At 47.9% G+C, this 5,955-nt stretch overlaps 1 protein-coding gene across 2 annotated transcripts in view; it reads right to left on the reverse strand.

Annotated features, from left to right (window-relative positions):
* Positions 1 to 314, reverse strand: part of LOC144150040 (microtubule-associated protein 1 light chain 3 alpha-like) — a 56,818-nt gene extending 56,504 nt beyond the window's left edge. For both annotated transcript variants that reach the window (XM_077681837.1, XM_077681838.1), the window contains exon 1: positions 210 to 314. The gene's annotated coding sequence lies outside the window, so the exon portion shown is untranslated. The remainder of the gene's footprint in view (positions 1 to 209) is intronic.
* Between the last annotated feature and the right edge of the window lie 5,641 nt (positions 315 to 5,955).

Consider the following 5,955-nt stretch of genomic DNA (forward strand, 5'->3'; position numbering starts at 1 on the left):
GATTGAGAATAGGTGTTGAGAATAGGCCATGCCAAAAAATTTGGCATGGCGAAAAAAATTTTTAAAAATACTGCGCATTCAACCAATACCCAGGTAATCAGCAATCTGGTTTGATCATTGTTCTGTAACTGCTGATGTGATCGTATTTTAAAGTCGGCTGCAGGAATAATCACACTTTCTGGTGCATTAGGTACGCTGGAGTCGGTTACCTGCAGCTGTTCCAAGCGGCAAATCCGCGGCCGCACCAGCCAACTGCCACGCTCCCTCTTCGGACACTTGGCTCGAACGCGCACCAGGCAGCCGGGCGACACGGTCACACTGTGTTCGTACAACGCGGTCCTTTATGTTTGAGATGCTCTTCTCTCCTCCAGCCGACGCTCACACCCAAACAGGAAAGACTTTCCGTTGCGGCTTATCACCGTGTTCTCCACAATCGCGTCCGCGAGACACGCGCCCTGTCACGGAAGCAGGGCGTGTGTGTGAGTGTATGTGTGTGTGTGTTAGTGCATGTTTGTGCGCGTGCGTAGCCTGTCCGTGCATGTGTGCGTAGAGTTTTCAATGGGGTGTACGGTAAGCTGCTAGATATGGAGTTTGCTGGACGTCTGGCCACGTCGGGCGCTTGAGAATGAACTTGCGCCATTCAAAGTCCGTCGAATGGTGTTAGAAAGATGACCTCACTGCGTCCTATGTGAAGGTACCTCAATCAGATGGAAATTGGCCTAATTACGAGTATTATTAGCACAGAAACATGCATGTTAAGCCAATTAGCGTCGCTAATAGTCAGGATATTTAAACGCCGTTTGCAAAGAGCGTGAGCCGAGGGCGAAACAAGGCGGAAGATCAGTTCACACTTATGCTGTCGACAGAAAGCCGTGCTACTACAACAATGACATAAATATTGATCGATGGAATGGGTATGAACCCAAGCGCGATTTGAAGTGAGAAAAATGCAAGTAGTTGGCCGACGATTGTTTAATTAAATTGTCATCATGTGCAGAGAAACTCCGGAGTTGAGCATCTTTTGTGTATAAGGTCATGTGGCCCGTCGGGGCGTCACATTTTCGATATGACCAAGAATGCTAGAATATGGAAATATAAACTTTAGGTCCAATTATCGTTACCAGAGAACCCGTCTCAGAATATTTCAGAAGTTGAATATCGAAACTTGAGCCTCGTTCATTCTTTTCCGTCGGACATGTTTCCTGTCTGGTGTGACGGCTTATCTGTTAGCTTGCCGGATGTAACGTTTGCCTTCACAGTTTTTGCACCAAGTAGCTGCGACGGCACACAGTTTCTGCATTCTTTGTGCAGCGTTGTCTCCTGATGTGCGCTGGCATTCGGAGCCAGGGCGAGCACTGAAGAAATACGATTCTTGGGTGGAATTCTGAGTTTTGTCTATTTTTAGTATCCTTTTCGCGTCCAATTGAATCGTGAGGTAGTTGCACTGGCAAAGCTTCTAACCAATCAAAATACGACGTTCCGCCTTACTTGTGCTACGTCATATCCGGGTAGTGTGGATTCAACCAATCAGGGATAGCTCGAAACGGATGCTTTGAAAGTGACACGAAGTAGACGAAACTGATAACTCCCTCCTGATGGCACTGGTCAGGCCACGAAATATATCTACAATGCCCGTGCGTGTACCGAAGACTTGCTAGAGCTTGAGGATGCCTTGACACGGATCGCAGCCGACGTCACCAATCGGGAACACGTGTCGTATGATGATAACGATGCGGCTTCGGTGCTACAGAACGTGCAGGCACTGTCGCCAATCTCAATGCAGCTCAGAACGTTGGAAGACAAAAGGAGTTGGATGGAGAAACAATCTATCCCGCAGCCCTTAATATTCACGCACTCAATGCCTAGTGGAGGTGCTTCCCGGCATTAGTTCAAAAGGTAGGCATTCGCTGGCAAGGTAGCGAAGCTACCTTGCCAGCGAATGCCCACCTTTTCAATTAATGCCCAATGCCCAATGGTAGCGAATGCCCAATGGTAGCAAAGCTTCGTGCAAAAAGCGGTTCAGAACCTATTGCCAGCGACATCAGCATGGGGGCTTATGGGAGGGGCGATTGAAGCGCGACTAGGTGAGGAGGGAACAAACACTAGTAACAAAAAACCAAGTTTTGTTCAACAATAAAACAGCATTGATATTTTACGAACGATATTTATTTTTGAATCACATTTATTTAGGCACGGTGTGCAAATAATTTATGAAAATGTTGTTCATTCTCAAAAACCTTTTTTGTAGCGCCCTCTGAAGAATGGCACATGTCATTTCTCTGTGATGCAGACCATCGCGATGTGCAGACCTTGTAGTGCTCGGAAAGGCGCTCCTAAAGTTCGTCTACTAGGAAACACCCCTCGCGTGTTTTGGTGGTGCGCATTTTCATTCGTTTTTCCTTGTTAATTTGGTGTGCACTTAATTTTTGCTGTGCGTGGAGTTGCGAGGTGCGTTGTATCGTCGGTGAACAAGTATAGTACCGCGCCCGGCGGGCACGGTGAACTACGGGACGATGCTGCCAACGGTTGGAGCGGAGCGCTTTCCTCGGTGTACTACGGGAACGTTGTGCTCTACAAAGTTGCAACAGCAACTCCCGTACGCCTGGCATTTCACTGCGCCATTTCCCTCTCATTTCCACAGGTAACGCGAAACTATAGTACTGTTAATACGTGCACGGGGGTTGTGTAAGGAGACGTGGTGGTGCATCGAAAAAAAAATGGGTCTACAGCTTTGTTATACCACAGTTACTCTTGATTTAACCTCAGGCTGGCTCGGAGCAAGTGGTGTCAATTACTCTAGGACTTCGCAGCGTAGTACCACTCGAATTTAAACGAGTCGCTTTAATTGTCTATATCAGTGCCTCCTCTATTGCATTACACCGCTTGTAGTGATCGTTGCTTCCCGCACTTGTATGCGCAATCATTATTTCCATTGAAGTACTGTGTTGTGCTGCTCCGTGCTGCGCTGCTGCAAGATCTTTCCTGCTACGTGCTTTTACATACTACAGTCGCTTTCTTTTGCATTGATCCATTTTTCCCTCTTTTTACTTATCTGTTGCGACACTTGCCTAACAATACAACCAGGAAATTACCGGCGTGAATGCTGAGTGAACTTACTGTAGAAACCCATGTCTACTTGATAAGACGCCGGGACAGCTGCGGTGTGCTCGCTGCACTTTCGTGAACTGGCATTCCTTCGGCCCGGTTTTCTGCGTCAAGATGCAGTGCCTGGTTCTTTTCTCTTGTTTCAAAGTAGTTCTGCTGTTGACGCTTTCATTGCTCATAATGCTATGTGTCACGGGTAAAGTCAATTTTTCGGCGCGTAAGGAAAATCATAATGCATGTAGTGCCCACGAACATTTTGCACTTTTGTATACGTGCTGATTCTGTACTGTGTGGTAAAGTTGTTTTATGTTTATCCTGGAAGAACATTCAAATGTCTTGATTATAGCATGACTGCGCGTTATTTCTTCTCTTAGAACAGAAGTACACAAACTGAGCAAGCATTATATAACTTTGATCTATACTTAAGGCACGCACGCAACCTGCGTATGTGCGGTGCAATTAAACCCAGCAGTAGCGTTGGTAGAAATTTGTATCGGGGTGAGGAGTGGGCACGTTTATGATATGAAAGGGGGGGGGGGGGGGAAGAGTGGTCAAGTGTCATTTTGCGCTCTGTATCACAAGGCAGAAAAAACAATTCCGGTCGGGAGGGACGAAAGGGGGGGGGGGGGCGGGGGCGGGGGGTACGTGCCCGGTTCCCGGTTTGCCACCCACTGCAATCAATATAAACAACTGATTGTTTTTATACAGCAGTGGAAGGCATGAATACAGAATAAAGGTTCAGAGAAAATGCAAGATGTTTTTATAAACACCGAGGCGAATCATACGAGAGTATGCGTAAGTACGTTTCTTTAGTCACGAGTCTGTACTAGTTAAGCTGGCGTTGACTTGAAGCACACACGCCAAGGGCTCGCCAACTTGCGTCAGATCGCAATGACATGAGCCCTCAGCGATCAGAGGCCTGCTAAAGCTATTTTAAACTCAAATTTTCGCGCTAATGCCACCAAAATGACGTCACTTTCTGATTGGATCTTGCGTCACATCCTGTTTATTTTTTGTTCCGCCGGAAGTGTTCTCTCCTCACACAGATGGCGCTAAGCCCCATGAGCAGCTTAAGAGCCGCCATTTTCTGAACGTATGGGCTTCTATGGAAGCTTAGCTACCAGTTACATTTACCTTGTTCGCTGGTTTTATCAATCTGCCTACCATGACAATTATCATTTTAGATTTGAAAACGACTATGAAAAACCTTGCCAAGAGAAGCATTCCTCCCTCAGCGCTCGATTAAAAAAAAAAAAATCTTCCCACTTCTCAGGCACAGCTAGTCAGGATTATTGTCCCCTAAGGGTTAACTGGAAATTAAGCGGTCAACACAGCAGCTCGAACGCTTACTATCCGAACAGAACATAGCCTTGTTCCCCTTCCTGAAGTCTAGTCGGTCCTCCGCAGCCTGTTAAGCTACTACGAAATCACAGGACATTACCGCCTTACCGGCCAACCATACCCGCCTACGCACCCGGCATTCACAGACGACAAGAAGCCAGTGTGTCACGTTATGCAGACCAACATACTGCCCTGTTGTGCAAAGATGCATGCAGTTTACCCCACACTCAACCCCTCGCCCAGTTGCCTTGCGAGTGGTGCACAAGACACCGTCGCTCATCTCATATCGAACTTCCCTAAGATGTATTCCCCATCATACCCACTGGCGAGCACTTTGAAGAGGCACTGGGCAGCTCAGACCTGCAGACACAGAAGGGCCTAACGGAAAGAGCTGTCAAGGTCACCGGAAAGCTGTGGCTGTCGGTCATTACACTTCCATAAAACCAGACTCTTCTAAAATGAAATTTTCTCTATCTCTAAATTTACGAAGCTAGACAGACTGCGGTGGGGCTTTTAGATGGTAGGCGGTTCCCCCCAAACGCCAGGTGGAAACCGTTAGCTTCTGCTAATGTGGTCCACAGCTACGACAAGTTGAAAGAAATTGGCGCAGCTCGCATTAGTGGTGCAAGGCCTTGCACAACTCGGTTGACCTATCTTCTCCCCACACTGACAGCGGTTCCCAAGAGAGAGGGAGCAGCAGGACCCCAGCAGTGCAAAGGCGTTTAGGACGGCGCTCTAAAGACCATTGAAGAATGTACAGTGTGTTATTCAGTAGCAATCGTCGTCATCTCTTTCGCGGTCGTCTTGCGACAGCACAGCCGCGTAGGGCAAATCCTGTTGTAGCGCGGCCTCGCCTCGGTAGACCTCCATGTCTTCGTCAGCTGGTCCGGTTGCCGTCTCCACGTGTGAATTGTGAAGGGATGGCTTGACAGAGTCGTCGTCATTGTCATAGGCGCGGTAGAGCCGTGGCGCACCGGTTGCTACACGACGACGACGAAGGCGAGAGCTCCTAATATGGCATAAGCCCGAGCGGAAGCCTGGGCGACGCCGGGCGGTCGCCGTGAGGCAGGCGTTCACTTGCGCTCGGGATTTTCTGTTTCCGACGGACGGATTTGTGTCGGCCTAAACAGCTAAGCTTTTAAAATAGATTTGAACGTAACTACCATACTTTTGTACGTCAAGACACCCCCATCGCAATCGAAATGACCCGCATTACCCACTCGTCAGTAATGGGAGGGACTGTACACGTTAGGGGTGCGACCCGATCCAACTGTTTATTACGGGAAGTGGCTGCTCATCCAGCTTCTTACAGGCTACTCTAGAAGCAATAATATTCATTTAATTCATCAACTTACTATATTTATTAGTTTTGGTCGTAGCATATGAAGGGGGACAGCCTCATGGGATTCACCTTGTCAATAACCAAATCCTGCAACTTACCAATTTGCTCCGTTTGGCCGTTTTCAAAGGTGCACAAATAAGACAGAAAGCTGCAAAAATGCAGTCCTC

The sequence above is a fragment of the Haemaphysalis longicornis genome, unplaced genomic scaffold (assembly GCF_048455015.1).
Source record: "Haemaphysalis longicornis isolate Haplotype H1 unplaced genomic scaffold, Haemaphysalis longicornis Haplotype H1 scaffold_8, whole genome shotgun sequence".
Classification (NCBI taxonomy): domain Eukaryota; kingdom Metazoa; phylum Arthropoda; class Arachnida; order Ixodida; family Ixodidae; genus Haemaphysalis; species Haemaphysalis longicornis.